General features: G+C 40.8%; 1 protein-coding gene across 2 annotated transcripts in view; it reads right to left on the bottom strand.

Annotated features, from left to right (window-relative positions):
- Positions 1 to 22,538, bottom strand: part of Pik3ca (phosphatidylinositol-4,5-bisphosphate 3-kinase catalytic subunit alpha) — a 72,136-nt gene that overhangs the window by 38,083 nt on the left and 11,515 nt on the right. Inside the window, exon 1 of one of the 2 annotated variants that reach the window (XM_041659581.1) lies at positions 701 to 719. The exons of the other annotated variant lie outside the window; for it this stretch is intronic. The gene's annotated coding sequence lies outside the window, so the exon portion shown is untranslated. Of the gene's footprint in view, positions 1 to 700; positions 720 to 22,538 lie in introns of those variants that run through there. 2 annotated transcript variants of the gene reach the window in all.

Genomic DNA, 22,538 nt, shown 5'->3' with positions numbered 1-22,538 from the left:
CACCAGACCTCATTACAGATGGTTGTGAGCCACCATGTGGTTGCTGGGAATTGAACTCAGGGCCTTTGTAAGAGCAGGCAATGCTCTTAACCTCTGAGCCATCTCTCCAGCCCTATACTTTTATTCTTAAATCAACGAGAAAACAGTGTTTAGTTTTATATTATCTACAACATCTCTTTATTTGGTTACTATTAGAAAACAGAAATATGCTTCCCAAATCTTTAAGTTACCAAATGAACCTTTCTTCTGACTTAGAACAGAATTAAAGACTCCTGTCTAGGCTTGCTATAGACACAGCGTGATTCAAACATGGCTTAATAATCAATTATCTGATTACCCTATTTGAAGACGATTGCAAATGCTTTGAGTTAATTATTCCTTTTCTTTTAGTTACCACAGTCTCTTATAGGTATTTATACTGTACCTTTACAATCTCATTAAAATAATTTATAACCATGTCTAACTTCTTACTAGATTATAAATTTTCCAGGATTTTGGGGATAAGGACACAAAAAACAACAAAAAAAATAGAGAATAGAAAAATTAGTTGAGAAATTATTCCAGAGAAAACATCAAGGGCCTGAAGGAAGAGTTAGAGCAGGAGGGATAGTCAGAAAGAGGCTGGAGCCACCTGAGGAATAGAGTCTCCAAGAGGCCAACTGCATGGGGAACGAGAAGTATAATTATAAACACATCTCACAGAGTGATGATTCCTGGGAAGCAAGTGTCCTTCAGTACGATGCTCTGAGTCCCAGTGCAGGCCTCCAAGATTTCCTTTCTGTAAGAGCCACTGAGCTGGAGCTGGAGCAAGTCCAGAGAGACAGCTGTGATACGCACTAGCTCTGGAAGGATGCTCTATCCACTTCCTTCAGAATGTTGTCCTTCACTGACCTTTACAAGCTGGCCATGAGAAAACAGGCTTTCAATGAGACAGAAGAGCTGTAGAGATCAAGTTCTCATGACAGTATGCAGGAAACTATAAACCCTTCAGTAAGAGTTACAATTTGTTCTTCATATTAAATTCACACTTACAGAAGTATAGAAGGCATCATGAAAATATATTTCTGAGATTACTATAGCAATAAGACAAAGGTTTCCTGACTCATGGTCAATGGGTGGCTTAGGAAGTGTCTATGTGTTGATAAAATTTTTTAAATAAGACAATTAAGATCTAGGCGAGTAGTGTGTATAAAATGTTGATTTTTCAGAGTCTCATGTTGCCCAGGCTGGTTTTGAACTATGTAGCAAAAAACTGATCTTGAACTGATGATCCTCCTACCCATCCCAAGGGCTGCGATTACAGGCCATCAGCACATCCAGCCACAATACAGACTTTAGGACCATGGCCTGAACAGGCAGGTTAAAGACTCTAATGTGATAGCAAAGCAACTGCACTTCAGAGCCACTAATGAAACACAAACTAGTAATACTGGTCTTAAACTGTTGGTAACTGTACTTAAAACATAACCATATAAACCATATCTTGAAATGTGGGGTAAAAAATTTAAATTTTACAGGGCAAATGTGTAGCTTGTGATAAGAGCACTTGCCCAGCACACTTAAGGTTCTGGGTTTGAGTCCCAATAAAAACAAAATGCAAGGACAGTAACAACAGGAAAATCAAATTTTAATGTACATTGATAAGCTAACACTTTGTACAGTTTAAGCCCAGAAGGAGACTAGACATTAATCCAGCTGGGGACACAGCTCTGGGGTGTAGTGCTTACCTAGCAGGCATAAGGGCCTAGATTCAATCTTAGTACTAAAGTGAAAACAGGGAAGAACAGTCCAGGAGAAGGTGTGAGAAGCGCAATTACTTGTCAAATGCAGAAAAGACAAGAGGACTTGATATCACTGCATAATTTAATAGCATACAATGCTCTCACTGTGACAACACTGAATGATTTCCCAGGACAGTGCTGTGGTTTGAGCCTGAAGTGGCTCTCACAGACACATGCATTTGTACACTGGCCCTCCAGCGTGCTGAAGGAAGTGGGCCACTGGCGTTGGCCTGTCGGCTTTATAGCCTGGCTCACTTTCTGTTTGCTCTCTGCCTCCCGAGTGGTGATGCTGTGTGACCAGGTTCCTCTGGCTCCTGTCTATCACCAGGCTTTCCTTCCCTATATGCTGTCTTTCCCACCATGACGGAACCACCAGCCAAACAAAATAAACCAAGACAGACAAGTGAGAGAGAACATCCCAGTCAGAAAAGCCAGCCAGGCAACTCCAGAAAGTCCACTTACAGTTTTAGACTAGGATGATGGAATTTGGTAAATTACAATTTCAAAACACCAACCAAACCCACAGAGTAATTAATATTTCAATGGAAAATGACATTACATTTTGTTCTTGGCTATTGCTCCAATTCTTTGAATCCTTTTGACTATGAACAACAGCATGCATTACCTGGTGCATGGGCAGGCCTAGAGGGGCAAGGCAAAGCTAACCAGTCCACAGAAAGGCGAGTGAACACAGGTCTGAAATCCTCAACCCCAGGGCCAATGACTGAGGGATTTTGTCAGAAACCTCCAACTTTTCAAATGGCATTCTTATTTAGCAGAGACAATAATACATGTTACCTAGTCCTGTCCAAGGCAGATGCGACCAGTGTTTCTGTTTTAGTAGGGCCAGTTTTTCTCAAGCCTTCAGTACCACTGATGCTAGAGAGAGCTCTGCCATTTTAGGACTTCCTCAGTCAGGGCAGGTTCCTTTTTTCTTTGCATTATACCATTTTTTCTGTCTTTCTTCATTAAGAATGATACCCTATTTCTTTATACCATTAGATGAGGACATTTAAACACTGCTCCTTTTGGGTAGTATGCTCTAGCATCTATATGCTATAAAAAGCACGTCTGCACCTCTGATTAATGTTCTGATCCTAATAATGAAAAACCTTACAATGTACCATAAAACAAATGTGGGTCGGCTATAGGTTTCTCAACTGAACCTGCCTATGCCCCTGACTGCTGTGAATGTGTGTCTGTATCCATAGGTGCATGGCTCAATGAGGACACAGCTAGCAACTTTCATCAGAATATTCTACCAGACACAGTATAGATACCCATGTGTATGTAACCATGTTCCATTAGAAGGGCTTCGTCAGACAGTCAAAAGGATTTGGGGAGAAAAACCAAGGACAGTCAGAAAGCTCCATCATAGCTCACTCTTTCCAACAGTACCTCATTTCCTGAGGTTGAATAAATAACAGTCCAGTGATGGTTTAAGTGCTGGTAATCCCACACTCTCAGAGACAAAAAGGGAGAAAAGTAAACCTTCAGACATCAGTGCCCTAAGTGTTTCTCAAAACTAAATGACATCTTCTTTTATACTATTGTGACCAGTGTTGATCTGTTGGTCAATATACCAGGCCAAGGAAAAAGTCTGCAACAAGAAAACAGCCTGCTGGTAAGTGATTCAAATAAAGATCTGTTGGGCTGGAAAGACAGTTGACGAACGCACACAGCTCTTGCAGATGAGCTGAGTTTGGTTACCAGCACTTCCTTCAGGCAGCCGGCAACTAACTGAAATCCAACGCCCTCTTCTGGCGTTCATGGGCACTGCACTCATATATACAAATGCACACACAAATATACTTGTCATTATAAATAAAAATAAATCTTTTTATTAATTTATTTATTATATGCACATGTGTTTTGTGTACATATCGGATGCAAGTATCTCACAGCCATATGTGTAGAGATCTGCGGACAACCTTGTACTTTGTGGATCCCAGGTACTGAACTCAGATTGCTAAGCTTGGCAGCAAGGGCCTTTACCTTCTGAGCCCTCTTACCTAACATAAAAATAAAATCTTTAAAAACAAAAACAAACGAACAGATTCGCTTAAAAATATGGAATGATTCTCAAATGTGTCTATCAATTTGACAGAGAGGAGAGGGTAGTTTTCTGCCCAACAACAACCATTAATGTACTCACATACAAATAAACCCAAACCCGAAGCAGGAAGCCCTCTCTTCTAATTATATCATCCCAGGTGGGCAGTCCCTGGTTGTGGGCATTCTGTGAAAACAACAGTGTAACTCTACATCCTGAAGCAGATTAGACAAGGGACCCTGGCTCTCCAAGCACAGAATACCTCACTTCACATCAATGTTTAGCTCCTGGACATTCTGTCTAGTTCTTATTTATCCTTGATGCTGTCTTTTGTCCTATCACAATTTCAGCTTTGTGCTTAACTCATTTCTTTAGAGGCTGCTACAGCTGTAATCTTTTCAAACACTCTCCCTTCTTATGCCCTATCAATTGACTAACATTCTTATAAAATGACATGGCAAATACAAAATACACTAACATTTTATTTCACTGAACCTGACTACTTAATGTTCAGTCTTAACCTGCTCATTTCATGTCATATTGACCCAAATCAACGTTTCCCAGTCCCAACTGATAACATAATTGAATAAAGGTCCACTTACACAGATGTTCTACATTTTTCAGACTATATTCTGATAAGTATGAAATTTTACATTCATTTAGTTATTCTTCACAGTAACAACACTGGACAGAAGAAATGAAATCTAACAGAAACCTGAGTTTTAAAGCTGCCTTTTTCGGGAGCTAGAGAGAAGGCTCAGTGGTTAAGACCATTTGGCTACTCTCATATCAAGGATTCAGTTCCCAAAACCCACATAACACACAGCCACCCCTCACTCTAGTTCTGACTGTTTCTACCTCCCCAGGCATCAAACACACATGTGGTATACACATATATGCAGGTAAAACACTCATCTAAAATAAGTCAAAATTTTTGAAAACCGATTTTCAGTCATAGGAAACCTAATCTTACAAACATCCTAAATTTTATACATACATATATGCATATATATTCACATACATATTCATATAAAAGAGTCCATTTGGGGTTTCCTTATGTAGGGTACAACGCTCCTTTCCAGAACCCACAGGTTTCCAAGTGAAAAGTATGGGTACTTCTCTTTGAGCTGTTGGTCACAAGTGTCCTGGAGACCCTTAAAATAATACAGACTAGTACCAGTGTTCTTGGTGGCTCACCAGTTCATAACGTTATGCCCTTATTATTGAAAACACTGCACACTTTGACACAGGACAAGGAAAAAATCAAATTAATACTGACGAGGAAGCTTCTTCTTTGCTGGCTAGTTCTCAAAATACTGGAAGGTGCTATATAGGCTCCTAAGAGAAAAAGGTCATAAATAATCTTCCCTGTGAATCTTGTGAAACACAATAATGACTAGTGGAACAAAACATGCCTAAGGGCGCAACAGTGGCACAAATGTTATAGGCATAAGCAACCAACTGCTTCCTGATTGACACAAGGCTCATTCCGGAAGAGGAAATGCATGTCTGGGCCCATAAATAAACCCAGCTAAGAAACCATAGCTGGGGAGCTCATAATACCAGGAGTGAAGCTACTACTATTATTCTGTTAAATGTACCTACTATCAAACTGCCCTCTAAACTGCTATCTCTCATACCCATAGATTAGTGCAATTCACAGACCTTTTGTGAAGTGTATTTGTGTAGTGGGCAGTGGTTACTATAGAAATTCACAAATGGTCAACATGGAGAGAATAAGTGCTCACTCACATGAGACATCTGTATCACAGAGAGCAGAGACACTCTAAGAGACAGAGTTCAAAGAGAGCCAAGTCAAACAGTGTCATCTGAACATGATAGGCCAGCTGAACTCATGAACTTACCACAGTTGTGGTGACCTGCACAAGTCCAGGTCAGTAAACATTATAGAAGAGGGGAGAGGGACTTAAAAGTTTCCCCCCTAGCTGAGTGGTTATTGACACTTGATAGCTTTTGGGGGAGGGAAGAATCAGTTGTCATTAAAGGTGTAATACTCTGGTAAGGAGACCATGCTCTAATAGATGGTCCCATACTTGTGAGTGTATGGGCAGTATGGACAGCACAAAACAGATTTACTAAGTTATCTAAAAGAAGAGACTTGGTTGGGAGTGGTGATACACGCCTATAAACCCAGCACTAGAGAGCCAGAGGCAGGCAGATCTCTGTGAGAAAAGGCAGCCTGGTCTATAGAGTGAGTTCCAGGGTAGTCAGGGCTATACAGAGAAACCCTGTCTCAAAAACACCACCCCTCAAAAAGAAGACTTGAAACTGAAGGAGTCTGGGGTTTTAGGTATGGGGTCTAGAAGGAATATGGGATGAATATGATCAAAATACATTGTATGGAGGGCTGGAGTGATGACTCTGTGGTTAAGAACAATGGCAGATCTTCCAAAGGACCTGGGTTCAATTCCCAGCACCCACACGGCAGCTCACAACTGTCTGTAGCTCCAGTTCCAGAGGAGCCAACATCCTCACACAGACAAAAATATATTGCATGCCTGCATGAAAAATTCCATAAATTAATAACAATACCATGTATTTCTTAAAATTGTTCTCTCTTTTGGCCAAGGTGTATTGGTAAATGCCTGCAACTGCAAAAGTCTAAGGCAGGAGGATCATGAGTGAGGGTAAGATGAGATTAAGCTAGAACAAAATAATACTACAAAATTTCTCTGATAACGTATTCTGATTTAGTTGCCTACCATCTGCCTCATTTCCTGGCAGTGACAGAAGATTATCACATTAGTAATGACTAAAAACTCAACTACAAACAACTAGTGATCAACTAGTGACCCACTTTCCTGCCTTGAGCAAATGTGATGTGATGGAGGGAGACTGGCAAGCAAAGCAGACAGTTCCCCAAAGTGCAATCGGGAGAAGAGGACTTACTTTTAGCACAAGCAGCACACAGCAAGGCGTGAGAAGTTCTATGAATAACAGCAGCCAACAATGTCAGAGACTTACAAGATGAGAATTTAAAAAACAACCACCACCATACAATGTGCATGATGAGCAAGGCGTTCAAAACACGTTTATTTAACTAATCACCGAGTCTTTATTTTCCCTTTTAAATGTTTCTTGAGTTTTGTTTTTGAACTTGTTAATGCACAACGAACCAATTACTTCGAAATGACAGCTCCTGTATCTTAAAAAAGCCATGAAAATGTGAACTGGTGGAGCTACCATCAGGCACCGTCACTAGGGTGACACTAGCAGGACACTTTCATCTTTACTGGCTGATGTCTCACATCCTCAGCGGACAGACTAAGGCAGATTGTTAACTGAACTGTAAGTTAAGGTGTGTGCTCATAAAATCTGTCATATGACAAAACCATTGCAGCAGGCTGTTTACCATGCCACTATGCTATTATCCCAATTCCTTCTCCTATTACAACTCATCAGCAAACCTTTTCTGAATTTAAAATAAGGTATAGGATACTTAAGATCTTTAAGAAGTTAAGTTACATCTTCTCTAAGAAGTTAAAGAGTAACTCAGAAAGAAAATGATGCAAAAAATAAGGTGAACAGGTTGAATGAACAGTGGCACAGATTTACACGCATACACCCAATTCAGTAATCACGGGGTGAGTGTGCAATGAACTATCTTGATGGGGTTAAAATCTAGGGAGTATACATCATGGTGCCCGCATAACCCTTCCTTTATCTAGAGGAAAAAAGAGGAAAGCTAAACAGAAACTGCTCAACTTCCCCTCGTCAGTACTAATGGTCGGTGTGACCTGACAGACCACGTGTGCCATCAGCATTTGATAACTACACCAAGTTTAAAGCACGTAAGGAAAAAGGATATACACACAAATACTTGAAAGTATTCCCAATTTGATTTCCAAAACATGTCTCAGTGATAAGAACTCTTGTTTTATGGGCTCAAGGCCCTGGGTTCACTTCTAGTACAACAAAACAAAAGTTGAATGTCTCTTACTATCAGCTAACTCGCACCGCCTTGGTTCCTTTATTCCAGCTGCATCTACACCACCCATCACTAGTCTACCACAATCAGCTATCCTATCACAGAAGCCTAAATGACAGGGCTGTATTTACGACTGTGCTTTAGTTCCCACAAAAGCACAATTCTGAGAACATGAGTCATTAGCCCCAGAGTGAAAAAAAAAAGAAAAGAAAGAAAAAGAAAAACTTGGGTGAGACTATGAATCTTACTATCGAAACCAACAATTTAGCTTAGAAATTCCTCTTCTGAGCAAGAGGAACAAAATGTTTCTACTCTGTCACACACTCCCAAACTATCCGAGCTGTTGTCTGTACTGGTGTATGGTGGCAGGAAGATGACCTTAGCCTAGCTATTTTCAGAGCTGCTCTTTTGTCCTGTCAGGATGTCATCTTTCTAGGACAATTCCGGCTCTTATCCCTATCTAAGCACATATTACAAAGTCCCCACGACTCACATGCAAAACATTCTAAAGTTAAACACTCATTTCCACAGTGTTAGCTGTTCCCCTCTGTGGGGACCAGCTCAGAAAGGGAGCTGTAGTTAACTAAGCTTCTGGCACCGTGCTTTAGGCACCTGGGCAATGCACGTGGGCAGTCCTTCTTTGGTAGTTAAAAACAATTTTAAAAAATTTTATGTGTATGGGTGTTTTGCCTGCATGCATGTCTCTGCACCACCTGTGTGCCTGGTCCACATAGACCAGAAGGCGGCATCAGATTCCATAGAACTCAAGTTACAGGTGATTGTAAACCACCATGTGGTTGATGGGAATCAAATCCTGGCCCTCTGGAAGAACAGCCAGTGCTCTTAACCACTGAGTAATCTCTTTAGCCCCCTTGGGATTTTTTTAAGCCACTGTAGTTAGTGTCCAAGAGCTACCTACATGTAGGCCAGGCTGGCATTGAACTTCTCATCATTCTAACTCTACCTCCCAAGAGCAGGGATTACAGGTGTGTGCCACCACGCCCAGTGAAAAAGATCTCTTCATGTATGTTCAGCTGTGACCTAAGTTTATTTCTAGGCGCAAAATTTGTTGATTTTGTGATTGATTCCTATCCTCCATTATCTTATATATTTGGCTACTGTTTATAAAAAGAAAGCTATGGTTTATATATTAAGATCAAAGGATAAACAATTTTACTAATGATTAAAAGCCAAAACCTGTGGTCTGGTAAAAGTACTATAAGCCCAAGTGAAAAATCTCTTGGGCCCTGGGAAAACACATTCTGCAGCACGTGTACCAAAGGTCTGGCCCGCAACTTACAGCTGCTCCAAAAACCAATATAGACTAGAAAAAAAAAAGTTACAAATACAGATTACAGCAGAAGAAACTTAGTCAGCAAGCTGGAGAAAACAGTAACTTCAGTGTCCCAGTCCCATTTTTATCTGATTGAGATCAAATTAAGCTTGAGGAAGTCCAGATGTTAGAAAGATAGCTCTCAGACTGTTGCTGGAGACTGAAACTCTTTGGGAGACATGACAACAAATTTCTATTTTATTTTTACTTATTTATTTTCCAGAAGCATGGTCTCACTATGTACACTGGAATGGTCCTTAAATTATTCTGTAGCCCAGGGTGGTCTTGAGCTTTGGGTGGCCTTCTTACCTCAGCCTCCTGTGTACTCCTGTAACCAACCCCAGTAAACTCACTGGCTCAGCACCTAGATGAAAGAGGATGGAACTGCTTCTTTGGTCTGTAGTTGCCCTTTCTAACCGAGGAGAACAGAAAACTTCCGCAGGAAAACGTACACATGAGAAGTCAGACATAGGAGCTCTGGCCATGTGACTGGCTACAGAAATGAGGATGTCTGTGTTAACAGTATTTGTCTCTCATTTTGTTTGCTTTGAAACAGGGTCTCTCTTGGCTGTCCTAACATCAGGCTCACAAGAGATCTGCCTGCTTCTGCTTCCTGGGACTAAAAAAGGTGTGCACCACCATGCCTAGTTCTTACCTCCCATTTTGTTAAGAATGTTTCTGCATACATACATATACATTAGGCAGGTCTTTTCTTGTTGCTTTATCATGTACCAGCACACACTGATAAACACCTAAGTGTTAAGATAAGTACTTAAGAGTTGCTAAATATACATTATCAAGTGTTAGGAGATGTCAGACAAGAGTGAGGACCCTTTGGCAAACCATGCAAGTCATCTGGGAGGAGGAGAATGATTCTGTTGGCAGCACACGGGGAATTCTTTTTTTTTTTTTTTTTTTTTTTGGTTTTTCGAGACAGGGTTTCTCTGTGGTTTTGGAGCCTGTCCTGGAACTAGCTCTTGTAGGCCAGGCTGGCCTCGAACTCCCAGAGATCCGCCTGCGTCTGCCTCCCGAGTGCTGGGATTAAAGGCGTGCGCCACCACCGCCGGGAATTCTTATATTAACTTTAAATTGCTACTGTCTTTATTTGGAGAATAAGTATGGTATAAAAAGACATTTTGGGTACCAAACTGACAAAGGATAGACTTATGATGGTATCATAAAGTGAGGTCCTTGACAGACTACCTAATCACACAATATTGTATGACAAAACTCCTAGACATGCAACATACACACCTACCCACCCCAGACAGGGATCTCACAACAGACCAAAGTGATGATACCATCAAAGTCCAATTTGGTGAACCAATTAATTGTATTAGGGCTACTCATGGGAATTAAGGATTTCTTACAGGACTATGGGTAGGGGGTTACTAGCAGGAGCAGAAATAACTCAAAGACAGTTGCATCACCAATGCCCACTTCAGCATGGGTGACAGCTCACAAAGCTGGGAACCCAGAGAACAGGGCACAGCCTGCAGGCAGCTCAAGAACTGCAAACTGTTCTTTTCAGGTGCCTCAGTTGGTCTAACCCTCTTCCTGGAAGCTCGCTGGTTTCTGTTTCTTCCAGGCAGATGGTCTGGTCTCAAGAGTCTTCTTTCAGCTTGGCTTGTCTGAGAGGGACTCTTAGCTGTTAATGCTTACTCTGGCAAGGAGGGACCTAGTAAATCTTGTCAGTTTTAGGGACTTCTCCTTTGAAATGTTTATCTTCCTGTTTAAGAGCTTCCCTGCAGGATGAAATGTTTCAATCTCGAAATGGTTACACACTGTGGCCCAGGCTTTTTGGAAGTGGTTTGTGGGAGGGATTCAGAGGTCTAGAGATACTGGCTAGAAAAACCTGAGTGCTGTTAAGTAGCGTTTAATAGACGGTTCTGAGGGAAGCAATCAGGCATAAAGACAGCAAAGACAGCAGTCGTGGGGTTTCTCACTGTGTACTAGTACTAGCCAGTTTTATGTCAACTTGACACAAGTTGGAGTCATTCTGAGAAATGTCGGCACCTGACTGGCTCAGGGCAAGCCTTCAGAGCATTTTCTTGATTAATCATTGCTGTGGGAGGGCCCAGCTCTCTGTGAGTGGAACCAAGCCTAAGCTGGTGGTCCAGGATGCTGTGGGGCAAGTAGGCTGAGCAAGCAAGAAAGAGCAAACTAGGAAGCAGCACCTCTTCATGGCTTCTGCTTAAGTTCTTGCCTCCAGACCCTACTCGTTTGAGTTTCTGCCTTGCCTTCCTTCAATGATGACTGTGATGTGGAAGTGTAAGCTGAACTAAACCCTTTCCTCCCCCAAGCTACTTTAGGGAACCCTAAGACAGATGGGAACAAGGATTCGACCACTGACCTAACATGCTAGCTGATAACTTGTCCTCTTTTATCTAGGCCCCAAGACTGAAGTCGGAAAGCTGGCTGAGTAGTTAAGGATACCGGCTGCTCTTCTAGGTGAGGCCCCGGCAACAGTGCGACAGCTCACAGCTCTCTGTAACTCCAATTCCAGATCAGATGCTCTCTTTTGGTTTCTGTAGGCAACAGGAACACATGTGGCAAGCACACAGACATGAACACGGGCAAAACACCTTACCCATAAAATAAAAAAAATTTAAAAATACACTAAAATATCCTAATAAACAAGATCTGAGTTTAAATGTATACAAAAATAAATACATGTTTTTGTTCCCCTACTAGAATTTCTTCCTAGACTTAACCATCACATTGCCTATACTTTGGGAAGGATATAAAAGAGCAGACGGAGCAGAGCTGGAGTTTTCCTTTGAGAACTGGAAAAAAGAGGACGTATGAATTCGCAATCATCAGGCCAGTGTCTACCTCTGTTTTTTATTAATATATATTTTTATTTTGAGACAGTATCTAGCTGTGTATCCCAGGCTTACTTTGGACTTGATGTCTCGCCTGTGATGACTGAACTGGAGATGGTCCTCAGCCTCCCACATCATGGGATGACTGTGTTCCAGATTCTCGGGCTGCCACCTCTCTCTAATCTCCTTTCCCGCACCTGGTATTACCCGTGATGTTCATTGTATTTGACTTGCTTATTGTATTGAGGAGTCTTACCAGGTCTTGCTATTAAAACTCACTGTGACCTCTTTTTTTTCCTAAAATTTTTGAATTTTAAATATATTTTGTGTATGAGTATGAGTGTTTGCCTGCATGTGTATATGTTCATTGTGTTTACCAGCTGCCCACAGAGAGCAAAAAAAGGTATTAGATTCCCTAAAATTGGAGTATAGGTGGTTGTGAGCCTTTGTGCGGGTAATGGAAATTGAACCCAGAAAGAGTTTTAACTGCTGAGACATTGTTCAGGACTGAAAATGACCCTTAAAAGAAGAAAGAAAAAGTTTTATTTTCAAAATAGGTTGTTGGGACCCGGTATGGTAGCATAAGCCTTTAATTGAGCAATCTGGAGGCCTACAGGTAGAACAATCTCTGGGATCCTAAAGCTAGCCGGAATACATACAGTAAAACCCTGTAACAAAACAAATCAGAAAAGGAAAAGAAAGGAGAAAGAAAATGAACAAAAGTTTGCTCATCTTGAAAAAAATTAAGGAAATATTATGAGGTTTACAAAGACAGACTAAAAGACAACGAAAATTCCCCTATGATCCCACATCTCTTTTAATATTTAGTATCACATAAAAATGGTTTTATTTTAATTCTCTTTTTATGTCGATACAAAACATACAGGTCTCACTTCAAAGGGAGTAAAAGATAGTTCGGTCTAAAACCAAACATAGGTGACCATGGCCAAGGAACCCCCAGTGATTCAGATTATGCAAAAATCCACGTGCCCATATGGTTTCATGACATTTTTATAGTATCAGAACAATGGAATAGTTCATAAATCCACAGACTTTTCAAATACACAGGTAGAAACTTAAGGCAAGTGGGTACAGCAAAGTGAGAAATTCCTGCTGTAGCTCCCAGATGCAATCTGATGTCATAATTAGCCTTTGGGTTGGTCTGTACACCCCAAGGATGTTAGATCACACATAGAGATGGGTTTACATAACCAAAGATACAGTGGGTCTTGGTCTGCAACATTCAAACTCTGTAAGCATTCTAGCTACAATCAGTTAATCGGCATTGTAGAATGTTCGATTCAAGCGTGGCTCTTGTGTACTAGCTTCAGTTAATGCGTACTTATACATTTATTATACTGTAGGGTAAATTACAAAAAATAGTCCTGGTATAACCCCTGTGTATTTTCTGAGTAATGCTTTTACGTAGGTGTCCTTGTTAGTTAGCTGGTAGTGTGAGAGAAAGGAAGCTTTTCCTCCACGGAGTCCCCTTTTGTCATAGCATTTTATCCCAGCAGCAGAGAGGAGCCGGAATGATAAGCTACCCTACAGGCTGCTGTCACTGGGGATCTGGCCCAAGGGGCCCCCAAGGAGAAAAGAGCACAGTCTCTTCACCCTCCACTCTCGCTGCACTGCTGAGTCAGAGCAAGCATGCAAAGACCCCTGGGTGGTTACATTCAAGGTTCACAAGCACTGGCCTATCCCTCAGGTTAATGTCCGCATAGTCAGTTATTACAATTAAAAACATTATTTTAAAAATATTATAATTTATTGTTAACAATGCCAGGGCAATAACAATTTGTATGATTATGGAACCAGACTTTATAAAAGGGTAACAATGCAGTTCATCAGGAATTGGGAACCTGGAAAAAAATTGTGTCTTTTTAAATAGCCGTATTTTTCTGTAATTGTCCCTAATGAAGTATTGATTGATTATTAGATCTCTTAACTGAGAATGACTCTTTCATTTTCAAAGAATGTGCAATGGTTTATTACCAGACACCCCTTAGGGGAGGAAGGGCAGGAAGTCATTAAGGACAGCACGGTAGGTTTCAGACCTCTGCAGCTGAGTCACAGCTTGTCAGTCATTCATGGCGAGTTATGAGGGAGTGGGCAAAGGTGGGGCTTGAATGTCAATCAGTTGATTCAGGTAGGAAAACAGGGTTGGGACTCTGGAGCAACCTAAATCTCTCTAGCCACCCAGCACTTTGCTCTTTAATTAGAAAGGGTGACTCTTTATGATTTATTTCTCTAAATAATCTCATAAACGGAGATAAGGAAAGAAAAGTCCAGATTACTTGGGGCAGCAAAAGGAGGTGTGTTCAGGGTACAGGCACTGTGCCAGCCAATAGTTCCCGGTAAAATAACAACAGTTATGCTCAGAACAAGGAAGTGAATTTAAAAATCATAACCTGACTTCTTGGCTTAAAAGAGAGTAATAGCTGGAGAGAGGATTGCTCAGTAGCTGAGATCTGAGTTTGGTTCCCTGTATCCACGGTGGGCATCTCACAGGCACGTGGAACTCCAGCTGCAGGGGCTCTGATACCTTCTGCCTTCGCAGACACTAGCATACATGAGACATACAGTCACACACATGCACGTAAATAAAACTTCAAGTCTTAACAGATCAGAAGTTGTAATAATGTTAATGTACGTGGACTAGCCTGTCTCAGGCTAGCTGGAAGCAATAGTACCCAGGCAATGGGAAAATTTCACATTTTCTCTTAGCTTGACTAAGGGCCCATGAGCTATTTCTTTGAAATGTTATCGTTGAGGAATAGAGGACCCCAAATTATCTTTGTCTGTGTTGTGTGGGAAAACAGAAGACTAACTCCCCAAATTGTCAGTTAACAGACATGGACGGCCTAATCACATTGAGCAGCCTGACTCCAAAATCCTTGAGTACATTCTCACCAGTTTAGAAACTCTCCTACCATTGGTCTCAGAAAACTCTGTTTGTTCTCCCTTCCCTAACATAAAAATCTCCAATAAAGTCTTCTTCTCTTTGGAAAAAAAACCCCAAAAACCAGTCAACGAGACAGGGACGGACATGGGAAGGCACATCTATAAATAATGACTAATTTCTAACGACTAAATCAACACTGCATGCTCTAGTTCCTCTCTAATCACACTGCTTACAGAGTTTGTGTCCTCTGATCTGAGTCACCTATCATTAATAAGTCCAGAAACGGCTTTCTATTCCTATTTTACTAAGGGTGTGTGTGTGTCATAAAGCTGTAGAGCCATTAGATTTACCAGTTCTTTAGGATAAATTTATGCTTTAAGTGAGGCTGGTGTGTAGTGGTGAGTATGTACTGTTTATGTCAATCTCTAAAAGTTCAAAAAGTTTCACAATAATGCTTAATACACCAAATGTCTGAATGGAAGTCAACTGAGAAGTCAGCTTTAATGTATCTTAAAGCCCCCCTCCCTCTTTCTCCCTCCCTCCTTCTCCCCCCCCCCCCCAGTATATTATGTTGTACTCCATGCAGATCCAGTAAGCAGAATCTCTAACTGAAGCAACAGAACTATTTATTGATTACTGGCTTGGGTAGAAGTGCCACAGCTGAATTTTCACTACTTTAGAATGAAGAACTGTATGCCTCTAATGCCAGCACTCAGGAGTCTAAGACAGGAAGCTCACCAACAATTAAAGGCTAGCCTGGGTTCTATAACAAACACCAGGCCAGCCAGGGCTACCATATAACAAACGAATGAACAGGATGCTGCAAAGTAACACAGAAGGCCCTACGTGGTGGGTTGTGTTTGTAACCACAACAGCTTGGTGGGACAACCAGGACTTTAGTGTGAGACTATTTCAACATATGAAAAAAGGGATGTTTTTAAATTTAACTTTACAGATTAAGCGAAAGCCTATCCTGAATAAACTGAATAAAAATAAAACCACATAAAGACTGCAAGAAAACATGAGATGTTTTTCAATATGCATGAAAAAGATCTTCCTAAATAAAACTAAAGTAAGTGACAAATGCACATGAGGACACACTAAAGGGAAACAAAATACAGACAGGTAAAAGCTGTCTGGCTGTCATGGCTGACAGAAACAGCAACTGTGAATAGGAGACATGAGAGCGTGCACTGAGCACTCACAGAAAAGTGATGCAAATGTGATGCTAATAAAAAATTTCATCTTTACACATTCACAAATGCAAATTAAACGATACAACAGTTCACCTATCAGATTTGTCAAATTAAAAGCCTTTGAGGACATCCCAACCTCAAGGAAATAAATAAAAGCCTTGACCAAACACTCGTTATTCCCCGGCTCTCCAAAAGGTAAGACTGGTGGAAGGCATTCAAGAGAACGGCACTGTGCAGCAAAAGGAAACTAGACTAGACAATGAACAACATAGCTTCTAGAGGACACAGAACAAGCAAAGACTGGATTGGCAGCAACAGAGCAGAAGACTGCTGTGATGAAAACCTGTTGGAAAACAGCAGGACAAGGAATTTTATGCCTACCAAACTATCACGAGGAAAGGAAAAACGAAGAAGGTATTTCTGGACAATCAGGTTCGCAAGGCTTTACTTCCCCTGAGCCAATCCCCTGGCTTAGTCAGAAAATGACTACAGTTAATTAAAGGGGGAGGCTAAGAGGTGGAGACCCCACACACAGGGACTGCTGGAAACCAACACAGTGAACAACAGCCTAAGTAAACAATGCGAAAGGCAACAACATTTCACATTAATTATAGAAGTTAGTACGTCCAAACCAGAAGACAGGGAATGGAATCTGTATGACTGAAGTAGAAAACATTCAGAAAGAACAGAAATTCTGATTAGAGTCAGGTAGCATTAAGGACATGTTGAAGAATGTGTGTGATTTTCATAATAAGAAAAAGGCAAATTAGTGGAGATTTTAAGAGAAAGAGCCCCAAAATCATATAAGATCATACTTCAAATGAAGAAAACAGCAGTTTTGAGCTCTATGTGGTATGCATGAAAAGATAAATCCTAAGACCTGACTGTGAAGAAGACTACTGTGATGCTAAATGAGGGACAGAGGAAAAATCCATTAACAGTATTCCACTTGGTTGTAAAGGGAAACATTTTACACACAGATATAAATGATATTAGTTTCAACTATTAAAATCTACTTATAATCAAAACCGAGAGTTCAGAAAGAGTATACAACAAAATGTCACCAGTTCTTGTCAGCATAACAAGTAACTGTCAGAGGACTGGGAAGGAAGAACTGGGCATAACTAATAAACTCTAACACAGGAAGCAATTAGGAGTATTACCAAGCTAATATTCTGGGAAATGGAGATTTCAGCATCTTAACCACAGAAAGCGGAGCTGGGGAAATGTGCTTGCCCTGTAAGCATGAAGAAAGGCCAGATTTCAGATCCCCAGAACCATGTAAATGCCAGGTGGATGTGGTGGCCTGGGAAAGCAGAGATGGAATCTCCAGAACAAGTTGGCTGGCTATAGTGTCAAGGTCTGTATTTGACTGAGGCCCCACCTCAAAGAATAAAACAGCAGCAGACTGGGGATGGTTCCTCACATCAGGCACACGTGCATACAAAAACATGCATGCACACACAAAGGAAGAGAGAGGTGAAGGGGGATGGAAAAGGATGGAGATGTTGATTAAGCAGTGAAAAACAGGGCTGTCAATCAAGATGACTCAGCAGGTAAAGCACCTGTCACAAACTTGATGACCCGAGTTCAGCCCGGGATTCCAGGTAAAGATGAAAGGAGCGACTCCACAAAGCCGTCCTCGGAGCACTCTACACATGGTGCACGCATGCACACACCATACACACAGCAATAAAATCTCAAAGATTTAGAAACAGTAGGGGGTTGGATGTTATGGCAGATACCTTAACCTCAGCACTCGGGGCAGAGGCACATCGATGAACTCTATGTAGCAACTTGTTCTATGTAGCAACTTCTAGGCCAGCCAAGACTACATAGTAAGACCCTGTCTCAAAATCAAAAACAAAAAAAGGAAACAAAAACTGAAAAAGAAAGAGTAGAATGTTTAAAGCTGGGATTAGAATGTTCACATTGACTTTAATAACCTTCAAGTCCAGTGGCTACTAACAGTAGCATTTCTGTTTCTCAAATGAGTTTATTATTCTATGTATTTCTGCATGCACGGTGGTGTGATGTCCGTGTGTCCATGTTGGTGTATGTACACTTGCAGGTATGTGGAAGCCTGTATATGCGGAAGCCAGAGGCTAAAGCTGTGTCTTTCTCAATCTCTCTTCATCTTTTTTCTTTTCTTTCTTTTTTTTGAGACAGGTCTCTGGCTTCACTGGAGTTCACCAAGTGGCTACCAGGACAGACCACATGAGTCAGTCTCAAGGGTTCTCCTGTCTCCACCTTCCCAGCTCTAGGATTACTGCTTTACATCGTATTCCTTTTCACACGGGTTCTGGGACTCAGCTTATGTCGACACATTTCTATACTACAAGTGCTGGATGGACTGGATCAGCTCCCCAGGCCACTCCCATGATTTTCTAAAGTTTGTATTGCAGCTTAATATTGGAAAGGGTTAACAGATAGATACCCGTTTTTTATGGATCTAGGTGCTGGGGAGCTCTTTTGGAAATCTTTTAAGATAGAGTAATTTTTCAGTGTTTGGCTCATTTCAAAATATGGGACCCTAACTTACATTTTCTTGGTTTTGGTTCAAGAAATATTGGCAGAAAAAGTTGACAGCTGGGTATAAGGATATTACAAGATGATTCCAATTATCCAAACTGTTTCTTTTAAAAGAACAGATGCTACTAAATGCTGCATTGTTAGCATTTGGTTTAAAGCTCAGCTACATGTCCTCTAGGGCTCCTAGGATCTCATCCTGCAGCTGGCCACTGGTTTCCATCAACACCTTAGGAACTCAGTCTTCAGCCAGGTTACACAGCTAAGTTTCAGAAACCAGGATCTGGATGTCCACTTGAAAACTTACACACAGAAAAGCTTTTGCTAGAGAATAAGAGATTTCCTACATAAATATTTTAGCTCAGATTAATCAAGTATTTTGAACAAGCCACTAGTGAGTACACAGCCTGCTCTGCCAAAGAAACAAATACACATTACAGGCAGAGGAAGAAGGCCAAGTGTGAGAGTAGCAGACGAACAGCTTAGTATCCATTCAACAGTCAGTTCCCACCCCAGAGCAATAGCATTATTTTACAAACCATGATGATGAAGAAAATATCTCCCATTCAAACACAATGGAAGATACACTGTCTGTCGGCCACAAGAAAAATGCTTCAGAAAGTAAGAAAAATTTTGCTATGTTTCCTGCAAAGACTGAAATCAGAAGTTATGTGTCCTGTGTTCACAGCCCTATACTTAAAGATCTGGGAAATAAGCAGATAATTTCTCCAGGCTTCATTTTCCTTCCTGAACAAACACTTGCCGTGCAATGACTCTGCAGTGATCTTATGCCAAACAGCCAAGGTTTTAGATAAAATGCAATGTCAACCTCCAGAGGCTTTTAAATCTAGTGAGGATGTGCAAATAAACAAGTGTAACTGAACAATTCTAGAGCCATGGAAACACCAAAGGAGAGCCTGTCTGTCTCTGGGTGCATCCAGGACATTCAGACAAGATCCAGAGTGCCAGGTCAACAAGCTATCAGGAAGGCGCAGCCAAGACAGAAGAGAATCAACGCCACAGGAACTCAAGTCAGAAAAGCCTGAGTGCGTGCGTCTGAAGCAGTTCAGGGTGTCTAGATAGAAAGCTGGATTGTGATACCAGGGTAAAATAATGAGCACACGGTAGTGGGTGGAGGCCAGTCTGCAAGGAAAAACGTCAGTGTGAGACACTGTACCTTATTCCAAGGCTGGCTTCCTTCACATCCTCGCCTGGAGGCTGCATAAGGCACACTCACTAAGACCCACGCTCCCACCACTACAGATCTGTTGGATCAGAATTTCAAGGATCTGGGAAATTGATATCTTAACAAAATTTCCTACACGTGTAAGGTCTTGTTTAAAGCAAATAACAAGACTTCAATGGACAAAAGTAAAGACATCCAAGTAAATGAAAGGCAAAGAAAGTTTACTATCATGAAGTCTGTAAGGAAGAGCCATGCAAGTTCTCTGGGGCCACTGGACTTTAGGCTGGCACATCTGATGGTTGAGGGTGCCCACTGCAACTGTGGAAGTAGTGTCTCTTTCCATAAATCTTATTTCTGACAGCTTGCTCATGAAATTCTGCCAGTTACCACGTGGACAACTCTGGCAGTAGTACGGACATGTAAACAGGACAGGAAGCAGAGTCTGGTGAGAGCCTGTGACACAGCACAGTGTAAAGGGGACGCTGAAAAGAGACCAGATAGACCAAGAGGCGTTTCTAAGAAATAATACCCAAATCAATTGGGTATTACTTCTTAAAAACAGAATAGAGTAATTTACAACATTCGTATATTACCACATTGAACAGGAAAAGATCACACAGAACAGATGCAGAGACATTAGGGAACAAGTATTGATGTTAACGCGGCTTCTTTCTGAGTATTCCCCACATGGCCTAACACGCACACGGAAATGACTTCTGTTTCTTTCAGTGTAAAACCCTTCCATGCAGATTACAGAAATTCACTCACTTCAAATGCTGATTGAGTTTTGGGCATGAAGTCCTGTGTGCAGCACAGATGAGGGAAAACGTACAAACTGCTTTAGACACCACTGAGTCCTCCCATTCTCTAACATCTTTCTTTTGCTATAGTTGTACACACATAGTACATACAGCTTTGTATTTTGCTTTATTCACTTAAAAACATTTCCTTAAATTACTGGAAATTCTTAATAAATGTATTTTTTTACATGAGTGTGCAGTACTAGGATTCAAACTTGAACTTTGAACAGCCTTCCAGATGAAAGTTTTTATATGACTACCTCCTTCTGTGGGATATGGACTACTGCATAGTAAGCTTGCTTCACCCATTCCCTCTGGGGGTTAAACACATCTCCTGCATGTGTGAGTCCAGTAATGAGCCCATATTCTAGGTCTGTTGTTCATTCACCTCAGGAAAGGAAACTTTGAGCTTTTGAAAATGTCTGTATTTTAAAATATTTTTTAAACATTTGTGTCTTAAATTTTTGCAGAGTTCTTGATTATAGTTTAATTTTTTTTATTTGGATGGGAGAGGAAAAAATGTCAATGATTTAAGAGTAAAATATATGACTTTCTACTTGCTAAACACTTTCAATTCATAGTATATTCTAGTCTCCAAAACACCTTTGTCTCTTCCTCTGGATTTCTGGTGAGTCTTTTTATGGAAGAATACTTCTGGGTTCCTACTCCTTTTGAGCAACTGGACAGCCACACTCACACCAGTGCCCAGCTCCTTCATTTTAACTCCACAGTGCACTCTGATACCTCAGAGAGCTGGAAAATTAGCTGGCTTTGATTTTTACTTAAAGTCATCTTTCTTTTATCTACTTATAGTCTCTCAGACAAAATTAAGAGCTATCCTAATTTCTCAAATGCATTTTCAATGAAAATTATGATAAACTTATAAATCAACAGGAAGAACAGATTATTATAATAGCTGAGTTTCCCATCCAGGAATATCCTGTGCCTCTCTACCACAGAACTGAATAGTTATTGTTTAACTACAACTCATATATTTTTTACCATTAAATTATTATATTTTCTAAACAATTATTATGATCATAAAGGAGAATTACTGATTTTTAAATTATTTTATATGCAGTTACTCTATAATCTAATAATGTCTTGGTTGACTCTTGGTGTTCCTAGAAATACAATTACACCCAAAACGGAAATTTCCAGTTTCTTTCTCAGTATTCATCCCTCTTCTAAGTCATGTCTTAATGTACTGAAGCAAACCAACCAACGACTACAATTTAGAAGCCAAATAAAATGACAACTATAAAATAAGAGCAAAGATAATCCGACAGTCTGTTAAGTACATTTTATGACTACCAAGTAAGAATTATCCTAAGAATGTAAAAAATGGCCTTGAATGGCTACAACAAACTATTATCTGTGCTTGTGTATTCTGACAGGTAAACATAATCACACACATTTTATTATTTCAATACACTTTTACATTGTCAGTGTAACTATACACATCTATATGGAACGTGTAGTCGTCACTTACCGTGTGCTGAGAACTGCTGAATACTAACTCTACCTAATGTAGGACGAAGCTGTCCAAGGTCAGTGATCACCAAGGACACCAACCCACAGACTCATCTTTCTTCAGGCTAACCTGTGAAAGCACTTTCGAAAAATCTTTACTCCTTGACTTCAAGAACTACAGTTATCTTAAAGCATCTTGTGTTGTGACCACTCAACTGTCACTCTGCTTCTCGTCTCTATTCTTTTCTAAGACTGTGGATTTGCTAAATGAAATGGTTTTAACCATACAGGGCAGAACATATTTTATAAAACACCAAGTGAGAACCTGCCAGCCTCTATACCTCGCTCTCCCTTCCTCATGTGATACTTAACTAATGCTCTTCATGTAAGCAACCAATTATCGTCCATCAGAGTTGGGAAAGGAAGTATACCTTTGCCTCCATGTGCTGGTTTTATAGCTGGCCAGGGCTCTGCTACCTGGCCAAGGAAGACTCTTAATGGGGTCAGT

This window comes from Microtus oregoni, unplaced genomic scaffold (genome assembly GCF_018167655.1).
Source record: "Microtus oregoni isolate MIOR12 unplaced genomic scaffold, Mior012 000010F_ref0000083, whole genome shotgun sequence".
NCBI lineage: Eukaryota > Metazoa > Chordata > Mammalia > Rodentia > Cricetidae > Microtus > Microtus oregoni.
The sequence above is the reverse complement of the archived record's forward strand: the minus strand, read 5'-3'. Positions and strand labels throughout refer to the sequence as shown.